General features: G+C 39.3%; 1 long non-coding RNA gene across 1 annotated transcript in view; it reads left to right on the forward strand.

The window, feature by feature from the left end:
• The window catches only part of LOC114233181 (uncharacterized), a 61028-nt gene extending 40543 nt beyond the window's left edge, over positions 1-20485 (forward strand). The window contains exon 4 of the long non-coding RNA XR_008556942.1: positions 20229-20485. This is a non-coding gene — a long non-coding RNA (uncharacterized LOC114233181). The remainder of the gene's footprint in view (positions 1-20228) is intronic.
• Positions 20486-24376: the final 3891 nt, after the last annotated feature.

Below are 24376 nucleotides of genomic sequence, written 5' to 3' on the forward strand. Positions count from 1 at the left end.
AAAAATCAATAAACAAAAAGTGTTGGCACGGATGTAGAAAAAGGGAACCCTTGTGCATATTTGCTGGGGATGCAGATTGGTACAGGAACTATGTAAACAGTATGGAGGTTCCTAAAAAATTAAAAATGGAACTGCTTTATGATCCAACAATTCTATTTCTGGGTATATATTTGAAGAAACCCAAAACACTGATTTGAAATAATACATGCACCCCTCTGTTAATTGCAGCATTGTTTATAAGAGCCAAGATGTGGAAGCAGCCCAAGTGCCCATCAATAGAAGAGTAGATAATGAAGAGGAGGTACATATATAAGGGGTGGGCAAAACTAGGTTTACAGTTATTCATATGGAAAATAACACAATAATAAATAAATAATAATACAAAAATAAACTCTGTGTTTTGTGTACTCACATCTATAAGCCTACTTTTGCCTACTCCTTTACCATGGAATTTTACTTGACCATAAAAAAGAATAAAATCTTACCATTTGCAACAGCATAGATAGATCTACAGGGTATTATGCTAAGTGAAATACATCAGGCAGTGAAAGACAGATATCATATGATTTCACTTGTATGTGGAATCTAAAACACAATATAAATGAATAAACAAAATAAAAACAGATATAGATGCAGAGAACAGATTGATGGTTGCCAGAGGGGAGGGGCTTGGGGGGCTAGGTGAAAAGGTAAAGGGATTAAGTGTACAAATTGGTGGTTACAAAATAGTCATGAGGATGTAAAGTACAGAATAGAGAATCCTATCTAATAAATAGGGAATATGCTAATTGACCATCACACCCTCACAAAGGTGGCACTCACAGCCAATAAGGAGGGAATATGCTAATTGACTGCCACTCCCTCAAAGATGGCGATGCCCACAGCCACAAGATGGTGGCGCCCAGTCCCCTCAACCCCGTCAGGGTGGCAGGTGCATGGCACGGCCAGGCCCATCCCCAGGCGGGTCTGGCCACTCTACGCGCCTGCCTCCGGAGTCCCCCAGTCCCCTCAGCCCCCCAACTGCTCAGGGCTGGCCCGAGGTGCAGGCAAGCCTCGGATGGCGGCTGCCCAGCTGCCCAGGGCTGGCCTGAGGTGCAGGCAAGCCTTGGATGGTGGCTGCCCAGCCGCCTAGGGCTGTCTGAGGCTCAGGTAACCAGGGCCAGCCGAGGCTTGCGCTGCCTGCAGTGGCAGCAGCAGAGGTGTGATGGGGGCATTGCCTTCCCCTGATCGGTGGGTCATCTCCTGCCCCTGAGGGCTCCCAGACTGTGAGAGGGGGCAGGCCGGGCTGAGGGACCTCCCCTCCAGTGCATGACTTTTCATGCACCAGGCCTGTAGTATAGTCAATAATATTATAACTATGTATGGTGCCAGGAAGGTACTTGAAATATTGGGGGATCACTTTGTAAAGTATATAATTATCTAACCACTATTCTATACACCTGAAACCAATACAAAATAATATTGAATGTGAACTGTAATTAAAAAATAAAATTAAAATAAATAAATTCTGAGATTTTAGTAAGATTATGAAAACTAATGTTCATCACTAACACATACAAAATAGAAAATTGATCAAGTAATATCAGACAGAAAATATTGCAGTAGATGGCAGACCCTGTTGGTGAAACCTGGTGGCAAAGTCCAGTTCTCTTGGACATAAATAACCAAATAAAGGAGGAAGAAGGAAGGGTAAGAATTGGCAATAACCAGTGCTGAGTAAGAAAATCACTCCCTTGATAAGCATGAAGTCAAAAGGAGTGGATGATGGAAAGGAGATAAAGGACTCTAGAAATTATAATAGACTTCTGGAAATGAGAGAAGGTATGCCTAACAGAACAAGTGCTGTTGGTCTTTCTTACCAAACTAAAGTCCACCACCTAAATACATCCCCCTCCCCTTTCCCCAGTGGAAATTTAGATTCAATTTATTGAGGGACTTTGTTTTACTTGACTTTTCACTGCAGTGGATGGGAACAAAATTTTTTTTTAATAGAATTGTGATACTGTCATGTTTTTTCCCCCCTCTAAGCATTTTTTTTTATTAAACTCTTTCAAACTCTTAAAATACTAATGTTCAGAATTATTCTGAATTCAGTAGAGCATTGCTTTTCACCAGTTTATCCCTAGGAGCTAAGTAGAATGAAGGCAAGTGATAGTTCTGGCAGCATAGGCCAAACAATCCCATTGTTTTTGTAGTAGATTTAAGTGGAAAACGAGAAATCAAGGTCAATTATATATTTGTTCAGTGATCCAATTTGATTCATAAATTACTACTTATTTGAACCTATAGTTAGGTTAGCATTGGTGAAATAGAGGTGGATTCCCCCACCCCCTCCTCATGTATAGTATAAGTAGATTGACATTTGGGATGAAGATTGCCAGCAGCCAAAAGGGAATGGCTAACAGTCAAGTATTTCAGCTTCAGTCTGGAGCTTCAGAGGAAACCTTGAGTTTATTACAGAAAAAATTAAAAAATACTGTATAGGTAAACCAAAGGAAGAAATGAATTACCCATAATCCCCCTGTTCGGGATAACTACTGCTAACTTTCTAGAGTATACGTTAAACAACAACGAAATCAGATCACAATATTTACATTATTTTACATGGTATTGAAATATAAAACTAAAGGTATTTGAGCATTTTTGACCCATTAACAAAAATGGCAATATACATATGGGTCAACGTAAAAGCTTTTCACTCAGTGATGCATTGTGAACCTCTTCCCTTTTCCATAAGTAGGCATCCGAATCCATTTTTAATGATTTCACATATGGTTTAGAAACTATCTGAATAAGTATTTCTGAAATTTTGAGTGTCCCAGCTCTTTTCAAGATTGTATTTAGAAGTCCATACAGTTTTCAGAGTAGAACTAAAACAATTTATGCCATAGGAATAAAGTTCATTACACATTTACTTAAACACTTATATTATCCTCTTTCAATGAAATGATGGCCCTCTTCCTCGATTCGTAATGGAAAACTTGTATGTAAGAGGCTATTTTCTCAACTGTTGGACTAGGAGGAACATAGTTAATAAAAATGTGCCTTCAGAATGAGGCATACAGCCCTGGCTCATGTGGCTCAGGTGGTCAAGACACATACCTGGGTTGCCAGCTTGACCCCCGGTAGGGGGCATGCAGGAGGCAGCTGATCAATGTTTTATTCTCATATCAATGCGCTCTCTCTCTCTCTCTCTCTCTCTCTCTCTCTCTCTCTCTCTCCTCTCTCTCTTTCCCTCCCTTCCTTTCTGTCTGAAAACCAATTTTTAAAAAATCTTTAAAATAAAAGATAAGAATTAGGCATACAGCCCTGGCCGATATGCCTCAGTTGGTTGAGTGTTATCCCATGCACGGATAGGTTGCTGGTTAGACTCCCTATCAGGGCACATGCCCAGGTAGGGGACTCATTCCCTAGGAGGGGAGCATGCAGGAGGCAGCCAATCCATGTTTCTCTCTCTCTCTCCCTCTCAAATCAATAAAAATAAATTTTAAAAAAGTGAGGCATACAAAGGTACCTAGATCAAACTATGACAATGAGCAAAAGTAATACACCTAAAAACAACAAAATCTCAAACCAACAAATCACAAAAATACAATGAGGCATAGTACAGAAGTCAAAAGCTGTTTGTATCTTTAATGGATTTGGATGACAAATGCCCTTGGAGGGACCACAGGGAGCTATGTTATGACTTCAGGGCTGTGGTCCCCAAAGTTTTTCCTTTAAGATTCAAATCCTTAGGGTATCCTGACTCCTAGAGAAATATACTGTGAATGTTGTTTATGTCAACTTTATTTCTAATATTTCTTTTTTTTTCTTTCAAATGCTGTTTGAGACATGATAGCTCGATCTCCTTAAGTCTGTCCTTGTTTTTCAGGGTTTTTCCCACAGACTGTTATTATGGTCAGAAATGCCTGTCTTTTCTATAGATGAATGCATTTTCTTTTTTTCCTTTCAAAGATTCTACAGAGAAATTTCCTCCTCTTATTCAGTTTTTGAAAATAGTTTTTTTAAACTTGCCCTTGCCATTGTAATCAATTTACATTGGCTCAATCATTCAACTCAACTTTGCTCTCATGTCTTGTGTTTAAAATTAATAAAGATTTTAAAAGCACACAACAAAATCAAATACACGTAAATGCCACCCTACCCCCACCCTCCAGTTCTCACAAAAACAAGGCTTGTGGGGTTAGCTGATCTCTGGGTTTTATTTTCCCTTCTCTCTTTTCTTTTCTTTCTTTCTTTTTATTTAACTGCATGGAATGTAAAAGTTTATTGGGGGCAAGAGGTTCAATGACTATTTTTCCCTCAAACAAATTAATCTTGTATAACCTGCATTATAAAGGCTATCTTTAAAAAGAGGAGGAAATAATCATAGGGGCCTTATTTGGAACTCTTGTGGGTTTGAGTTCACATTTGCACCAGCCAGAGATTTTCAATTAGCAGTGCCTTAGAAAACAGGGACCCCTGCCTTTGTCAGTGTCCCGTGGAAGAAGAAGAGCAAATAGATTGGAAAAGGTCTTATGGCTCAAGCTCCTGGGAAAATGTAACAGGTGTTACAGCTCAGCTGGGTGTGAGATTTATGAAAAAAGCCCACTCAGACTTTGCCCATAGAATTCTGCTTTCTAGCCAGGGCTTCAAGTAGGAAGAAACTAATGACTTCATTACCATCTCAATTCTGGGAAATGTCTGGTCCAGACCTGAATCATTAAAGGAAAGGTATAGCACTCTGGGTGACCTTACAAGATCAAAATGCTATTTAGAACAAGTCCATTAGTCAGAGCCATAAACCTGAAAGAACACACCCATTAGGAATCACACTTTGGTCATAAAATGAGGGTAAACAAAAACACAAACAAAATAAGCCCATACAGATAAGGAGGGAGAAAGAAGAAAAACAGCCATAACCCGCAATCATCATGCTGCACTATTCCCTCCACACCCTTTGAAGGGCCTTCACTTCCAGCGCTTCTTCCTTCACTCTGGGTTGTGACACATTAAATGGCTCCTGTGGCTTTCCCGTTTTCAGTGGATTATAATTGGAGGGTGAGGTAGAAGCCAGGAGTGATGTCCAATTCCCAAGCAGCGGAGGGTGAAGTAAATCTCTTCAGTACTAATAGTACTTAATAGTGTTAACAGTAGTAGTACTTACCTGGTAGCAATTAACAGTAAATTTTTTATTAGATAATCGCCTCTCTTATTAATCTGCAATGGAAAAAGCATAGCACATGCGAGTCTATCTCCTGTCCTATTTATTTCTACAAACAATCCTTCCTGGCCATTGTATTGCATTTTATTTTATGTTGCTACTCCATTGAAAAAGAACTCAATTACAGTAACCTTCTCACAGTCTACTTATCTCTAAATGCCAGTCCCCTAGTGGGGGGGTCCTCCACCCCCATAGGACTCAGTTTTATTATTCTCCAACATGCTCTGATTTCCAGAACACCTCTGAGGGGGAAAAAAAGTCAAAGACACATTGTTCATAAGGCCAAAGCTTTAAGAGTTGTGAACTTCCTGAGAAAACATGCTTCACATTTAAGTCTCTAATCACAATTTCTCTTATAAAGTATGAGGTGATGCATTCCCAGGAGATCTGAGACCCATTATGTCCTGGAAGACATGCTGACCCTTGAACTAACGCTGGTCACCAAGAAGGAATTAGGTTGGGTTGTTCTGACTCTATAGGCATTGCAGCCAAATGGGATGACAGTATTCGAGCAAAGTAATTTGGATGACAGAGGGCAATAAATACTGCTGAGTATGACAAAATCACCAAGTAAGGGTTGCAATTTCTGCTCATTACATACTCAGCTAATTTCTGCCCATCATTGCAAATATTATTAGGGTTATAATATATTTGGGAGCTTATTGTAGGGACCATGACGTGGCCTATTTAATACTCAAAAACAATTATTTATGATGTTTGCGACATTATTTCATGATGAAGGCTTTAGATCAGAGATTAGAAATTTTCTGAAAGAAGTGTTTGTTAGTACAAAATACTAGTATTGCTAAAGAACTATGTCAAAGGAAATCTTGCAGAGATATGCTCATATATACCTGTAACATTTCTCTCCTTTGGTATTTTGCTTCTACTTATTTCTCTCTTTGTCAGTGTAAACATGTGTGACTGAGTAGGTTTAAAAGTCTTGCAGTAGTAGGTTTTATCATTTATAAATTAATGTACAATTTATAAATTAATTTCACCTGTACTACCTCACTCAGCTCTTTACACCAGTCCCTGGAGATAGGCAGATAAGAATACTAAGGTTAGAGAATTTGTTACTTAGGCTTAAAACCAGGTCTCCTGGCATTTCATCCAATGCTCTTCCATTGCTTTGAACTCCTGAGGACAATCTGGACTTTAGTCATGCTGGCCATGATTTTGATATAATCTCAAAATACTGCTTAACACAGTTTCACACAGCGATCTTTAACATGTTCTTTATGATGACACTTTAAAAAATATCGTTTTACTTACTATTCCTACCTTAGACTCAGAACAAGGTTTTAAGTTAGAAAATGGTTAGAGTTATTAAGGGTACCTGAAGGTTAGTGATTCATAAAAAACAATAGGATCTCTGGCTTCGTGGAGAAGGAACTAAGGAAGGGAGTGTTTATGTGGAAGAAAATGTCTTGATTGTGAGGGCAAATCCTGAAGATATTCTACTGGGCCCTTTGTAAATGGCCATTATCACTCTATTTTCCTCTGGCTGCAGAGATGAACACATCCTGGGTGCTCAGTGAACAATCAGGAGCATAGGGAAGTTTGACCTAAAGTCTTTGCTGGGTTAGCAGAAAGCAGTGACAGGGTTAAACACTTTTGCTTGGGTTTCTAAATCCCTAGTGAGGAAAAGAACTGCAGGAGTTAGGACAACTTTTGAAGCTGCTAAGAGAATTAAGGAGCTATGGATAAGCTACAGATGGAAAAAAATGCTGAAAGAAAAAGAAAAAAATAGACTTAAAGTGAGGTCGAAAGTTGTTATTCAAACCTGAAATAAAATCTGGTTTATAATGAGATTAACGAATTAGGGTTATAAGTAAATAATAATAATAATTGCTAGTTTTTTTAATGTTTGCAACATTCCCAGCACTGCATCAGCACAAGGAAAATAGAGATAAATAAGATACTCCCCGGCTTTGAAGGAAATAAATGAGAGAAAGTTTGTAAAGTATTAAAATCACACAACACTGTACCAAGGCAAAGGATTAGCTGGTTGTATATTGCGATGAGCTTCAGATTGGATTGGCGGTTGGACTTGCAAAAGCTCAGATACTCATCCCTGAGCTATGAGACCTGAGGCTCATTCAAAATAAACGTGCAAGGAATGAAACATTAACGAGCCAGTCACGAGATGAGGGCACCATTCCTGTTCTGCTCCATCTTTTGAACTGGTCATGGCACTTCCTGGTTCGCTGTAATGACCATGGGAATCACAGAGTAAGCTGCCTTTGCACAAGAATCACTTGACCATTTTACAAAAATGGAGAGTATCAATATGGATTTACTGACATTTTTACTCTTGCTACTGATGTGTATTAAGTAACAAAATGAAGTGATGCTACTAAAGAACTATCAGGATTGCAATATGATTATTAAAAATAGGTTTGAGCCTATTTTTTAAAAGTTACTACTTATTTTCAGCTGGCATGCTCCATCTGAGTTGGTTTTTATTTTAGAAGTTGGCAGAACCAGGAACTGTGCTATGTTATTATTAGATATTATTTCTAGCTTGGAATTTTGGTGACATAATATAATTAGACTGTGTGCCATCTATTTCTCCTGCATGCTTATTTTATCCTCACTTGCCAATATAAATAGTAAAATAACAAAATCAAACTGCAGTTTTATTCCAATCTCCATTTTATGTTATTTGACATTAACTTTTCTACAGTTAATATTAGCTCAGATAATGAGGCACAAAGATAAGATTACTTCATATTTACATGGTGCCTTTCCTTCCGAGGATTACAAAGCAGAAGTTTAAAAGGCTTATTAAATTTATATTCCTCTACAAGTGTAGTGCAACATTATTAATCTCATTTTGCAGACAGGTAAACTGAGGTGCAAATGTTAGAAAGTTACATTTTTAATTAGTTTCTTAAAACAACAAATTTTTAAACATTTTCCCATGAGTTAAAGGAGAAAATAAGTTATTTTTATATGCTTAGTTTAGACTTTTTATTTTTATACTTTACCATGACAAGATGGTAAGGAGAGTGACAAGTTACAAACTCTCAGGGTACATGTCAGTCATTAATTATTAAAAGCTATCAAATGTTGGAGGGGTTTGAACAACCCAATACATTTGTATTGTACCCTGTATTTCCTGGGTGCTAAATGTCTCATCAGAGGTCATTTTGGTGGGCAGCAGTAGTGAATTGCATTAAGCAGGAATTCTATCTATATTCCATTTCCATGAATATCATTGTACCTCAGATCTGCTGCACAAATTGAGTTTTATTTTATTTGCTACTTTAGAGTCAGTTTATAGGTAAAGAGATTGCATAGTCCCTGACAAATAGAAAATGCTAAATATGGTGTTCAAAAATCATGTTATTACAATCTAAGCTTCTCTTTCCATTTGGCATCTGCTAAGGCCCAGTATTAGATGACCAAGAGCGGAGTTCTAGGGCCCTTGCAGAATCCTGTAGCTAAAGGAAGAAGAATTGAAAAGGCCATTTTACCTCCCTAATTTATTTCTCTTTTCTGTAGTTTTGTAGAAACTTGGTCATTCTATTTTATTTTTTTGGTATTTTTTTCTTTTTTTAAAATTTTTCTTTATTGATTAAGGTATTACATGTGTGTCCTTATCTCTCCATTACTCCCCCTCACTCCCCCACCCCCACTCATGCCCTCACCCCCCTGTTGTCTGTGTCCATTGGTTAGGCTTATATATGCATGCATATAAGTCCTTTGGTTAATCTCTCAACCTGCCCCCCGCCCCCTGCCCCTTGCCCTACCTTCCCTCTGAGGTTTGATGGTCTGATTGATGCTTCTCTGTCTCTGGATCTGTTTTTGTTCATCAGTTTATGTTGTTCATTATATACCATAAATGAGTGAGATCATGTGATATTTATCTTTCTCTGACTGACTTATTTCACTTAGCATAATGCTCTCCAGTTCCATCCATGCTGTTGCAAATGGTAAACATTCCTTCTTTTTTGCTGCAGCGTAGTATTCCATTGTGTAGATGTACCACAGTTTTTTAATCCACTCATCTGCTGATGGGCACTTAGGCTGTTTCCAAATCTTAGCTATGGTGAATTATGCTGCTATGAACATAGGGGTGCATATATCCTTTCTGATTGGTGTTTCTAGTTTCTTAGGATATATCCTAGAAGTGGGATCACTGGGTCAAATGGGAGTTCCATTTTTAGTTTTTTGAGGAAAGTCCATACTGTTCTTCACAGTGGCTGCACCAGTCTGCATTCCCACCAGCAGTGCACGAGGGTTCCTTTTTCTCTGCATCCTCACCAGCACTTGTCTTTCTTGATTTGTTGATGATAGCCATTCTGACAGGTGTGAGATGGTACCGCATTGTCATTGTCGTTTTGATTTGCATCTCTCAGATAATTAGTGACTTTGAGCATGTTTTCATATGTCTCTTGGCCTTCCTTCTGTCTTCTTTCGAAAAGATTCTATTTAGGTCCGTTGCCCATTTTTTGATTGGGTTGTTATCTTCCTTTTGTTAAGTTGTATGAATTCCCTGTAGATGTTGGAGATTAAACCCTTATCGGTGATAACATTGGCAAATATGTTCTCCCATGCAGTGGGCTTTTTTGTTGTTTTGTTGATGGTTTCTTTTCCTGTGCAAAAGCTTTTTATTTTGATGTAGTCCCATTTGTTTATTTTCTCTTTAGTTTCCATTGCCCTAGGAGCAGTATCAGTAAAGAAATTGCTTCAGCATATGTCTGAGATTTTGCTGCCTGTGGATTCCTCTAGTATTTTTATGGTTTCCCGTCTTATGTTTAAGTCCTTTATCCATTTTGAGTTTATTTTGGTGTATGGTGTAAGTTGGTGGTCTAGTTTCATTTTTTTTTGCATGTATCTGTCCAATTTTCCCAACACCATTTATTGAAGAGACTATCTTGACTCCATTGTATGTTCATACCTCCTTTGTCGAATATTAACTGAGCATAACTTGGTCATTTTAATTGCCTCTCTAGAGTATCTCTAATTGATAAGTCTGATAACAAATTACTAAACCCAATACATAGCATAAGAAGAAGTTAATATATAGATGCCCAATATCTAGAGAACATAAATGCTTTCCCAGATAATAGTAGGATAGGAGGTAGAGAAACTCCATAAAATGAGATTAATGCATTAGGGTTACAACTAAATAAAGTGATGCTACTAAAGAATGATCAGGATTACAATATGATTATTAAAAAAGGTTTGAGCCTATTTTTTAAAAGTTATTACTTATTTTCAGCTGGCATGCTCGATCTGAGTTGGTTTTTCACAGTATGAAGATATTTACATGAAGAAAAATAAATGTTTTAAAAAGGATTACATTTTCACAATTATTTTTATTGTAATGTTCATGAATGCAATTCAATAATTGTGTGGTACTGAGTTCTGTGAATAAAAAAATAAGAAATTAAAAAACGGTTCATAACAGAATAAAAGATAAAAAAATGTAATCATCCCAAAAGATGCAGAAAGAGCATTTGACAATGTTCAATATCCATTCATGAAAACAATTCTCAATAAGATAGGTATACCTAAAAATATGTGGAATTTTATGCAGAGAGTAGAATGGTGGTTACTAGGGATGGGGAGTTGGGGGAAATGGGAAGATGTTTTGTCAAGGGTATAAAGTTGCACTTATGTATTATGAATAAGTCTAGAGAGCTAATGTATAGCATGATGAATATAGTTAATACTAGAGACCCAGTGCACGAAATTTGAAATAATGGAAATTTAGTAATATGGATAGTCATGTAAAATGAAAGGTTTCCGTATTGAAGGATTAAATGCTGAGATATATGTGAATTAACTTGACTTTTGTGTGTGTGTGTGTCCCTCAACCCAGCCTGCACCCTCTTCAATCTGGGACCCTTCGAGGGATGTCCAACTGCCCATTGGGATCAGGCCTAAACGGGCAGTCAGACATCCCTCTCACAATCCAGAACTGCTGGCTCTCAACAGCTCACCTGCCTGCCAGCCTGATCACCCCCTAACCACTCCCCTGCCAGCCTGATTGATGCTTAACTTCTCCCCTGCCAGCCCAATTGCCCCTAACTGCCCTCCCCTGCTGGCCTGGTTGCCCCTAACTGCCCTCTCCTGCTGGCCTGGTTGCCCCCAACTGTCCTTCCCTGCAGGCCTGGTAACCCCCAACTGCCCTCCCCTGCAGGCCTGGTTGCCCCCAACTGTCCTCCCCTGCAGGCCTGGTTCCCCAAAACTGTCCTCTCCTGCAGGCCTGGTTCCCCCCAACTGCCCTCCCTCCCCTGTAGGCCTGGGTCCCCCACCCAACTGCCCTCTCCTGCAGGCCTGGTCACCCCCCAATTACCCTCCCCTGCAGACCTGGGTCCCCTCCAACTGTCCTCCCCTGTAGGTCTGGTTGCCCCCAACTGCCCTCCTCTGCCAGCCCAGTCACCTCTAACTACCCTCCCCTGTAGGCCTGATCGCCCCCAACTGCCCTCCCTTGCTGGCCATCTTGTGGTAGCCATCTTATGTCCACATGGGGGCAGCCATCTTTGACCACATGGGGGCAGCCATCTTGTGTGTGGGAGTGATGGTCAATTTGCATATTACCTCTTTATTATATAGGATTATTGTATTGAAATGGGAAATTTGTTAACAGAGTAGATTTCATCTCTTATCACACACATACACATACACAAAATGGTAACTGTGAGAAGATAATGTTAATTAGCTTGACTATAGTAAAAATTTCACTATGCATATTAAGTCATCACGTTATACAACTTACATAAATGCAACTTTTAGCCCTCGCCAGTTTACTCAGTGGTTAGAGCATTGGTCCGTGGACCTAGGGTCCTGGGTTCAATTCCCAGACAAGGGCAGGTACCTCAAATGCAGATTCCATCCCTGGCCCTGGGAGGCAACCAATCAATGTGTCTCTCTCAGGTCGATGTTTCTTTATCTCTCTTCCCCTCCCCACTACCTACCACTCTCTCTAAAAATCAATGGAAAAAATATATCCTCACTACTCAGGTGAGGATAAAAACATGCAACTTTTATTTAAAAATTGCTCAGATAATCTTTTAAAACTATGACAGTTTCTGTATCTAGTTGTCCTTATTTGCACATGCAAATCTATATACATGGACTTTACCTGCCTGTTTGTTTTTCCTGGGAATATAGAGATACTAATATTTTAGATGTTTGGAAAACTTACTGCTTAATTTGTGACTTATCCAAATAAATTAAGCTTTAAGTGATATGCTGGGGTCAGCTTTCTAAGGTTAGTACTAAAATAATAAGCCACTAATTGTGGATCCAATTTTCCCATTTATTTGTGTCATTTCCTATGCATGGTTATCTTGTGTAGACAGAAGGAAAAGATTTAAAGTCTGAACATAACAAATTCAGAACAACAGATTCTAGAAACTAACAAAACTCATAATAATGGAAATTTAGTAATATAGATAGTCATGTAAAATGAAAGGTTTCCGTAATGAAGGATTAAATGCTGAGATATATGTGAATTAATGTGACTTTTGTTGAGGGCAAGGTTGGCAAAGAAATCACCTACATAGAGTGTCACCTTTGATGATGAAGCATAAAGAGTGGTTATCATACATACTGCAAAACCAGGGCATGTAGAGAAAGGGCATGTGACTTGCAGCTGGGTGATCTGGGCTATAATTCTAGCTCTGCACTCACTAACTCTGTAATCCTAGAACAATACTTTTTTTTTTGAACCTTGAAAATAAACTTTCTTTGAACCATTTTTATCATCTCTAATATGGGGAAAGTAATTCCTATTTATCCCAGAGGGAGCGGGGGAACAAATGTACTATATTGTACTGTGATGTACTATAAAAAAATGTTTTCATTATTACTTTATTTTGGGTTCAGGCATGAGAACTAGGTACCAAAAGATGCAAGGTAATTAAAATTTGTTACCAAATGTAGAAAACTGATTTCATATCAGTACATCTTATAATTTGCATTTTTTTTTCACATAGCCAGCAGATTGTTCAGTACCTAGTTACCAAAAATTGCTTTATCTGGGGTAGAAAATGAATATCTATCCTTCAGATTTGTAGATATCTGTTTTTCAGAAGGGGAAAACATGACTGGCTACTGATAGCAGAAAACCATCTGGGGGTAAGGAGGACTCTTACGGGCCTGGCTCCACTAAACCCCAGCTGGTTTCCTGAGTCAGGTGTTTTGAGAACTGATGTATGACAGTATCCAGGCATAGAAATATGAACAATCTTATTCTCAAACTTTTAACCTGAGTAAATGCACCACAGTATTCCAATGTATTTCTAAGATGTTTCTGCTCTATGGCAACCAGTGGGTAGGAAGGGGCTCTTTTTTTTTTTTTTTTTTTGTGGGATCAGGTTCTTATCTATCACCTTCAAAATCTTATGACATTTTTCATTTCCCTCTTCTTGTTCTACTTATTACATACTGCCATGAATTCTAATTATCCAAGTAACTATCTTTTTAACTTCACTAAGATGACTTTTCTAGTATATCATGGACTTAAATACAATTCTGTCTCTAAAACTTACCAACTGTAGAATTTTGAGCAAGTTACTTAAATTTTTCAAAGCCTAGTTTTCTTCATTTGCCAAGCAGGGATGATATTTCCAAGCTCAAAATGCTGTTGTAAGTATTAGTTGGAATAATGTATGCCAATATGGTGCATAGTAGTCATGTATAAATATTAGTTTTTTTCTTAAAAACAATTTGTTATATCTCCCACATTGCTTCAATCATAGTAGATACTCAATAAATGTTTGTTGAATCAAAAAGTAGTGGTGACGTCTAGTGACCCCCATCTGTGCAATGATGGTCTTCCTGTCCTAGTTATGAGGAGATGGTTTGACTGCACCATGGCTTCTACCTTCCTGACTCCAGGTGCACTCTAGATTTGACAATCTAGTTTCCACTGAAGACTTCAACACACCTGGCCCCAGTGAAGCAAGATTTGGAGGAAAATTGCTGTGTATTTTGGGACTGGAAAACTCTGCAGCAGCAGGGAGAACTCTCTAAAAATGCGAAGTAAGCATTGGTAGTGAGAAAAATAAATCACACTCACTTAGGGACACTGACTACAGCATTTTCTGAAAGAAAGACTTGAAATAGGCTATGCTCAAGTTTGCTTGTATGACTTCAGCTCTGGACTCATCATAAACCATTAAATATGTTCTGAACTCTCCTGAAAATGCAGTCCCCAATGCCGTTCAAGAGAGTAGATAAGATTTTGGAGACTTGATACATTGACTAAGATGTGGGGCAGCCTCATGATTGGTCTCATAAGACAGAAATATCTGCTTTAGGATTTAGAAGAGCTCATTCTCAAAACTCGTGGAAATCAAAGGAAGAAAATTTGCCAAAGTCTTTTGCAAAGCAATCTACATATTTCCCCCATTTTTCACATGAACCACAAGGAGACCAAAATGGGGTCATAGTGGTAGAGCTTACTTTATGAATAGAAAGTGTGGGATGGGGAATGATGTGGTGAAGGTTTTGGGAAGAGCATGCATATTCAACTCAACCCCATTACTCCACAGACTTCATAAAGTTTTCTCTGACCTTTTACTTTCATTTCTCCCTTTCTGAACAAACAAACAAACAAACAAGCCCTATAAAATCTCAAGATTCCCTTCAACAGAGAGCCACAGGTGTCCTTAATAAAACTTACAGTAGAAGAACCAGGAAAAAATATAAAGCCTTCTGTGATCTGAGACTGCACACATGAGTTAGACTTTTGAATATGTCATTAAAATAGTCAGAATGATGAAGGAGAGCTCTTAGTCCATGGCATGAATACCTCCTGGCATATTATTTTCCACGTTAGGAAGGAAAAATCTATCTAACATCAATGGAGCATTTAAAGCCAAAGAGAAAATCTCAGCAGTATAATTTAGTAACCATCTAACCATCTTTAAATAAAACCGGAACTTATTTTCAATCACTAGATAGGAATCTTCTCAGAATGATCAACCATGTGGGATTAAAACTGCTACAAAGAGAATTGTTTCCACACTCATCTAGGGAATAACAGAGCACCCTTAAGGCAATTCAGAGGATCTACAGGGCCCCAAACTTGAATCCAAGATCCAAGTAGTAACTAACTGTCCCTACTTAGTCACTGTTTAAAACTAGCTTAACTGTCCAATGAAGGCTTCTATTTTCATCAGAGCCTGTCTCAACGGTACAGTATGTTCACCTGAAATGTCTAATAACATCATCATTTTGCCTACTCCTATTTCTGCATAAGATCCCCTTTACTTTCTAGACCCTTCTAAAACCTCATCTCCCAAGGACAGGTCTTGCTGAGAGCCTATGACTCTAGGACGCTGTCCACCTACGTACCATTCTCCCAGCTTCATAGACAGCTCTTCGTCCCCATGGGAAGCCTACCCATATTCCTGCTGCAGTGCATGGTCTTCCTGCTATATTCACTATACTTGGTGAGCAGAGAAATACACGTTCAATTTTAAAGAGCAAAGATCTAGTATTGCCTCTATCCCAGAGGCCTGTGCTAATATAAACCCTGGTGATTAAAAGGGGAGCAGGGGACATTTGGGTATAGATATGGCATGGTCCATGGACAAGAATTTTACAAAGTAACAGACACAGGAGAATGATAGGGACTCATTACAGCAGTACGTGACTCTGTGAAGCTGTTTGATGTTCTTAGGCTTATGTCTGACAAGTTACTGATTTTTTTGTCCTTAGAAATGTATTTGTGATAGCTGAACTAACACAAAAAACTGCTACATATTTTAGTGAAGATACTAAACTTTAAACAAAATCAATTTAATATATTTATACATAATATTATTAAACAACAATAGTAATAATTATTAACTAGCAATACATTAATTGCTTATAATACTCAACCTCTACAACTTATTTGCCCTGCACTGTACCAAGCACATCACACATGCTAACTCATTTAATATTCATAATAAGCCTGTATGACATTCATTATTACTATCCCTCTTTCCAGATGAGAAAACTGAAGTGTATGGAGTTTAAATGAAATGCCCCAAATCTTGCCCTTTGAAAATCCATGAGCCAGGTACCAAACTGAAACATTACAATTGAATAGCCTCTACTCTAAATCTCTGGGCTATTGATAACCAGGCAGTGATTCTCAAAAGGTGATTTCTGTACTAAGGGAAGTTACACTGCACAAAATAAAGACAGGAAAAGGGAAGTCCATGTCTTTGTGACTTCTCTGTATGCAATCTTTTCCTGCTGATTTTATTGAGCTAAAATTGACATATTACATGTATTAGTTTATGCCAGTGGTCGGCAAACTCATTAGTCAACAGAGCCAAATATCAACAGTACAATGACTGAAATTTCTTTTGAGAGCCAAATTTTTTAAACTTAAACTGCTTCTAATGCCACTTCTTCAAAATAGATTTGCCCAGGCTGTGATATTTTGTGGAAGAGCCACACTCAAGGGGCCAAAGAGCCGCATGTGGCTCGTTAGCCGCAGTTTGCCAACCACGGGTTTATGCTATACAATGTAATGATTTCATATATGTACTAGTGGCCCAGTGCATGAAATTCGTGCACATTAAAAGGGAATTAATTAGCGGAAATATTTTAATATTGCTATTTGCCCTTTCTCTATAATAGAACTGTCAGAGATGAAAGAAAATTAGTAAAATGTATATGAAAATCTCCCTCCTGTCAGTCTGGGGCGCGCTACGGGACCTAGAGTCAAGTCCCTGCCCACCACCTGCACACACTTCAAAAATGCAGGAGACCCAGCCCCAGCCAGCCCCATCCTCATTGGGTGAGACCCAGATCTGGCCATCCCCACCCCCATCAAGCACCTCTTCGTGGGGGGCACAACCTCAGGTCCCCTGGTCCAGTGCCAGGTGGGGTGCATAGTCTCAGGTCCCCCATCAAGGCCCACTGGGCGGGGGGGTGCAGCCTCAGGTCCCCCGGCCTGGCACTGGGGTGGGGGGAGCACAGACTGAGGTCTCCCAGCCCAGAGCTGGGGCAGAGGGCGTGGCCTGAGGTCCCACCTCAAGCCCCACCAGGTGAGGGGCACGGCCTGAGGTCCCCATGGTGCAGAGGCATGGCCTAAGGTCCCCTGTCAAGCCCCATGGGGCAGGGGTCGTGGCCTGAGGTCTCCTGGCCTGGCGCCAGGGCAAGGGGCGCGGCCTGAGGTCTCCAGGCCCAGCACCAGGGTGGGGGGAGTGGCCTGGGGTCCCCTGTCAAGCCCTGCAGGACGGGAGACACGGCTTGAGATACCTCACCCCAGCCAGGTGCCATGCAGCCTCAGGTCCCTGCTGTTTGGTCATGACATTATGGCATCCCAGCTAATTTGCATATCCCTCTATTATATAGATAGATATATTTCAAATGATTCCCACAATAAGTTTGTTTAATATTCATCACCTCGGATAGTTTAAAAAATTATTTTTGTTGTTGCGATGAGAACTTTTAAGATCTATTCTTTTAGCAACTTTCAAATATACTAAATAGCGTTGTTAACTACATTTACATTACATTACATTCCTTAACTTATTTATCATATAGGTGGAAGTTTGTACCATTTGACCACCTTCACCCATTTTTCCCATATCTGGCAGGCCCACCTCCAGCAACCACCAACCTACAATCTGTTTCTATGAAATCAGTTTGTTTTTTTTTTATTGATTTAGATTCAACATATAAGTGAGATATCATACAGTATTTGTCTTTCTTTCTCTGACATTTTACTTATCATAATGCTTTAAAGGCCCATCCATGTTGTTGCAAATGACAGGATTTCCTTTTTTATGGTTGAATAATATTCATATATATATATATATATATATATATATATATATATAGACACACACACACACACACACACACACACACACACACACACACACATATATATATATATATATATATATATATATATATGTATATATATATATATATCAATCACATTTTTTATCCACTCACCTGTCGATAAGCATTTAAGTTGTTTCCATGTCTTGACTATTGTTAAGAATAATGCTGCAGTGTACATCAGAGAGCAGATATCTTTTTGAGATTATGTTTTTATTTTCTTTGGAAATATATCCAGAAGTGGGCTTGCTGGATTACATAAAAGTTGCATTTTTATTATTTTGAGGAACCTCCATCCTGTTTTTCATTGTGGCTGCACAAAATTACATTCTCTATATCCTTGCCAACACTTTTCATCTCTTGTCCTTTTGATAATAGCAATTGTAACAGGTGTGAGGTTAGATCTCATTGTGGTTTTGATTTGCATTTCCCTGATGATTAGAACTGTTAAGTACCTTTTCATATGTCTGTTAGTCATTTGGATGTCTTCTTTGAAAAAATGTCTATTCAGATACTTGGTCAATTTTTTATTAGATTGTTTTTGCTATTGAGTTGTGTGCATTATTAATATATTTTGGATATAAACCCCTTATCATATAGATGATTTGCAAATATTTTCCTCCACTTGGTAGGCTGCCTTTTTATTTTGGTGATGGTTTTCTTTGCTGTGCAGAAATTCGTTTTTAATTTTCTGTAGCTCCACTTTTTTATTTTTGCTTTTGTTGCCTTTGCTTTTGGTGTCAAATCCAAAAAATCATCTCCAAGACCATTGGAGCTTGATTCCTTCATCCTGTTCCACTATACCAACTGTCCGAGCCCCCTGCCAGTGACTGGACCTTCTTGGACGCCAGGTATTGGAAGACGGAGGAGACATGAGAAGTTGTAGGTATATAAGAGAGTCTTAATTGTAGGAACCAGTGGCCATGTAGCCATTGCTAACAAGGAGCCACTAGACAAAAAAGTTCTTCAAATAAAGTCCCACACAGTAGCCATACACCGGCTAGATAACAATACACCTCTCCCACATAGCAGCAGCAGCCTCTGTACCCACAGCAGTAGCCTACTGGTCAGTAATACATCTTCCCCATAATACAGCAGCATCTAACACAGGAGCTAGCCTCAACCAGCAGTTGCACACTGCCAGCTGGTCAGTAACATACTTTATAACTAAGACAAAAGAGGCTTCTTGCCAATTAGTAATCTCAGTCTTTTGGGTTATAGAAGGGCATGCTTGCACAGTGTACATACAGATTACTGTGGCCTTGCTCTGGCACTGGTGTATAGCATCTCAACCTTGAACATTTTGATTAAGATTCCCACACTCAGAGTGGCCTTGAACATCCTGTGTACTCTGAACATGGCGTCTACACTTCAATTGGCCTTGAGCATCCAGTGTACATCCAGTATACCCCACAAAGTCCAATGTCATAGAGTTTACTCCCTTATGTTTTCTTTGAGGAGTTCTGGTTTTCAATTTTCTGTTATTTATACAGGAATTTCAGAACTCTAGAATTGAGATACAAAAAGCCAGTATTATTAAAGAGGGAGTGATTCACTACAAATCTCTCATCTTCATCAAATCACAATGTTTACTGGTAAATGCAGTGTCACAAGAATGAGAATATAATGGTATGTGCCTGAGTTGTCATGTGACTCACCCCTCTCCTCCATGTTGAGCCACCATGCTCTGAGAAACAGATCATCCAATATGTAGGTAAAGAAGGGTAAGGAGTCCAAATCTGTATAGAAATGTAGTTAAGTGACTGAAGCAACAGGAACTGGTGGCAAAGGAGAAGAACCTGAGCTGTCAAACTACAGTTGGGGACATTGGACACTTTATGGAACCTTGATTACTTCCCACCTGCTGGACTGAAAGGGTTGTTGTGAAGGACAGAAAACTGTTTTTTTATCTTGATTCTGCAGGGCTTGTTTGCAAATATGCTTCCTGTACTGTTTGTTTACTCTTTTTTCTTTGTCCTAAATCTGCAGGACAAGATGATTTTTTCCTTTGATATGTATTTTAAATTAACACTGCCTGTCCTCATCCCAAGTTGGCTTCTATTTGTTCCTATATTCTCCAAGCACCCCCACCGATCTCTATTATGACATGTGAGAAAATCATACTAAAAATACATTTGCACTGTATTGGGAAAGCATGATCTTAAAAATTATAAGTAAGTGTATCTGTTTGTATTATTACCAGGTCACATCCTCCTTTTGTGCTACATTTAGATGCTGGAAGGGAGAATTTGTCATCCATGAAAGAGGAGCCAGATGCTGATGCACACAGCTGATCCCCAAAGCACAAATCAGATTCTGTATATGAAAAGTAGGAGTATTCTGGTTTGAAACAAAACTGGATAGGAAACATCAACTAAAATGACAAAAGAGAAAATACAGTGGACCTTTGAACAATGCCGGGACTAGGGACGCTGACTCAGTACACCTTACCATGCAATAAAGAAATCCTATCTAATAAAAGAGTAATATGCAAATTTACCATCACACAAAGACACAAGATGGCCGTTCCCATGTGGTCAAAGATGGCTGCCCCCATGTGGACAAAGATGGCTGCCACAAGATGGCTGCCACAAGATGGCTGCCACAAGATGACCACCACAAGATGGCTGCCACAAGATGACCACCACAAGATGGCCTGCAGGGGAAGGCAGTTGTGGGCATTTAGGGGTGACCAGGCCAGCAGAGGAGGGCAGTTGGGGATGACCAGGCCAGCAAGGGAGGGCAGTTAGGGGGGGACCCAGGCCTGTAGGGGAGGGCAGTTGGGGGGACCCAGGTCTGCAGGGAAGGGCAGTAGTGGGCGATCAAGCAAGCAGGGAGGGCAGTTAGGGGTGACTGGGCCAGCAGAGGAGGGCAGTTGGGGAGACCAGGTCAGCAGGGGAGGGCAGTTTGGGGAGACCAGGACTGCAGGGGAGGGCAGTTGCAGGGGACTAGGCCTGCAAGGAAGGGCAGTTGTGGACGATCAGGCTAGCAGGGAGGGCAGTTGGGGGAGACCAGGTCAGCAGGGGAGGGCAGATGGGGGGAATGAGCCTTGCAGGAGAGGGCAGTTGTGGGGGGGGGGCAAGGCCTGCAGGGGAAGATAGTTGGGGGGGACCAGGCCTGCAGGGGAGGGCAGTTGTGAGCCAGCAGTCCTGGATTGTGAGAGGGACGTCCAACCGCCTGTTTAGGTCCAATCCCAGTTGGATTGGGCCTAAATAGGCGATCTGACATCCCTCAAGGGGTCCCAGATTGGAGAGGGTGCAGGCTTGGCTGAGGGACACCCCCGCCCCCGTGCACGAATTTCGTGCACCAGGCCTCTAGTCCACATATAATTTTTGACTCTCTAAAAACTTAACTACTACTAGCCTACTGAACAAAAACCTTTTCAAAACAGAATGAGTAAATGAACATATTTTTGCATTCTTACAATAAAATGAGCTAGCTAATGTTATTAAGAAAATCATAAGGAAAAAAGAATACATTTACAGAACTGTACATATTTATTGAAAAAAATCCACATGTAAGTGTATGGTTCCAAGTTGTTCCAAGTTGTTCAAGTATGTCCAAATGGCCTAAATGAGTATTTCTAGTCTATCTTAAGTGCATTTACATAGCTTACAATTATTATCTAATTATTGTTTGGTTGGAATTGCAGATCAGACGGAGAAGTGGCTATACCTCAGTAGAGTAGGCCATTGAACATCTCCCTTTCAATGCTTCCAGAATGAGAAGTCAACAATGATCGATCTATCTATCTATCTATCTATCTATCTATGGCTAATACATAGATAATATATATATTTTAATACTGTCTATTAACATGTGTACACACACACATTTAGGGATAGCAGCATAGGAGATACGTCTTTGAACTGCACTTCTGTCATACCCTTTTACTTGGTCACTTTTCCCCCAATCCTATACTAAGGGAACATTTCTTGGAGAAGGAAAAGAAACGCGTTATCTTTTGAATTCTAACAAGAATTTGATTTATTATAAAGCAGAAAAGACATTTAATTTTTTTCTTGGAATTTGATATGTCCATCATGACACTATTGTTTAGTAGGAGCAAAAGTTGCACCTAACATAGATTTTTCATATTTGTTTTTTGTTTTTGGTTATAAATTGAGGTAAAAGTTTGGATGGAATTTGAGCAATGGCTACTTGATATGCTGTATATTTTCCTGCTCATTAGTTTGTGCACATGGGTGGAAAGCCTGTCACTTTCCACAGTACCTGGGCGCACAGATACTTTGTTGTATGTATTGCTTTTAAAGAAGCCTTTTGGAAGCTCTGTTAGCATTTTGAAAATATAAGTATATATTTTAAAAATCTAGATGATTTAATCTACTTAATAACCCCCTTCACTGATCACTTCACTTCCTTTTGTTATTCAAACAGACTTTTCACAAAGAGCATCCAAGTAAAAACAAAATAAAACAAGAAATGATTGTATAAAGAGAAAAATAGCATATGCTGAGCATTTTCCCAAAAATAATAAGCATGCCTCTGTTAAGAATTGCATTGCAATAGAATAGAATTTTTCCCCTTCACCTATGGAGACACTAGCAGTTTTGGACTCCTGAGTTATATTACGTTTGATAACTACCTATTGAATTAGTGAATTTCCATTTGGTTATAAAATTTTCCTGATAAAGCACCATTATTTCTGTGGCTATGAGGCAAAGTATAATCTGATTATGTAGCTGCTTTTATTATAGCTGTAGCTAATGTGATGACATATACCATATTATTACAAAAATGCTTTGTGGTGTTCTTCATTTTTGAAAAGGGGCAGGTAGGCTCAGAGAAAAAACAACAGGAGCAGATCAACAAAGAATGTCCTTAAAAAGCTTGTCGGCCCCACCTTGTGTAATGCAATTTGTTCTCCTGGGAATAATGAAGAAAACAGGGGCTCTTCCCTTCTTCGTAAATCAGGAAGGCACACCCTGTGTCTGAAATCAGAAATCACCTGTCTAGGAGGACACCTGTCAACAGGAGCAGACAATGAAGATGAGCTCATTAGGCCTGATTTGTTATCTTATTTGGACTGAGTTCACACCTAAGCCATTCAATTCTAATACAGTATTTGAGCAACTACTAAGTATAGTACTATGCTAGATGGTGTAGATACAATGGTAAAAATACCATGATCCCTATAGTTAAGGAGCTCATGTCATTTAATAATTACAACACAATGTAGTGGTAATTATTCATCCCAACCCACTTATATCTGAAAGTTTGCGGCCACAGACTGACTCACCCAGACTAATCATCTTATGAATGTATATCATTGTTTGTAACAATTTCTAAGTGAGGGTTATGGCAAGGTCATCACAAACCCATTGGCAATGTTACAATGAGAGCAAAATCCCAAAACCCAAGCCTCTTAACATATACTATACTATATGAGTTAGCAGTATTGTTTCATCTTAGTGCACAAGAGATAAAAACAGGGTGATAAAACTTGAATTAACAGATAACCTAATTACTTGAAATTTTATTTTATCTTACCTTTAGCAAAAAGAAGCAAACCATATTCCTATGAAGTTCATGGAATAAACTTTGTAAAATTTCCTTCCCTACTTTTACTTTCTATATCTACAGCATACCTAAAGTCCTAGATAGATATTGTGAAATGTTATGATACTTTGAGGCACTGGAAAATAGTGAATCATTAAAAAAGAAGATTAAGCCTGGCTACCGTGGCTCAGTGGTTGAGGGTCAAACTATGAACCGGGAGGTCACGGTTTGATTCCTGGTTGGAGCACATGCCCTGATTGCAGGCTCGATCCCCCGTGTGGGGTGTGCAGGAGGAGGCAGCTGATCAATGATTCTCTCTCATCATTGATATTTCTATCTATCTCTCCTCCCTTTCTCTCTGAAATCAATAAAGATATCATAAAAAAAGAAAAAAAAAAAGATCAAGCCCAAGCCAGTTTGGCTCAGTGGATAGAGCATTGGCATGCAGACTGAAAGATCCTGGATTTGATTCCAGCCAAGGGCATGTATCTGGGTTGCAGGCTTGATCCCAGCCTTGGTTGGGGCATGTACTGGAGGCAACCAGTTAATGTGTCTTTCTCACATTGATGTTTCTCTCTCTATGTCTCTCCCCCTCCCTTCTACTCTCTCTAAAAATCAATGGAAAAATATCCATAGATGAGGATTAACACAAAATAAAATAAGAATGGAGCACTTCTTTGGAGAAATAAAGATGCCCCAGTCTTTCCTAAAGATGTGCTTCCTCCTTAAAAAAAAAAAAAAAAAGATCAAATTATGTTCAGTTTCCTACACAGTAAGAAAAGAAGAGTAAAGTGTTTAAAAAAGATTTTCAGGGACAACTTCAAGTGTACC

This window comes from Eptesicus fuscus, chromosome 9, assembly GCF_027574615.1.
Source record: "Eptesicus fuscus isolate TK198812 chromosome 9, DD_ASM_mEF_20220401, whole genome shotgun sequence".
NCBI lineage: Eukaryota > Metazoa > Chordata > Mammalia > Chiroptera > Vespertilionidae > Eptesicus > Eptesicus fuscus.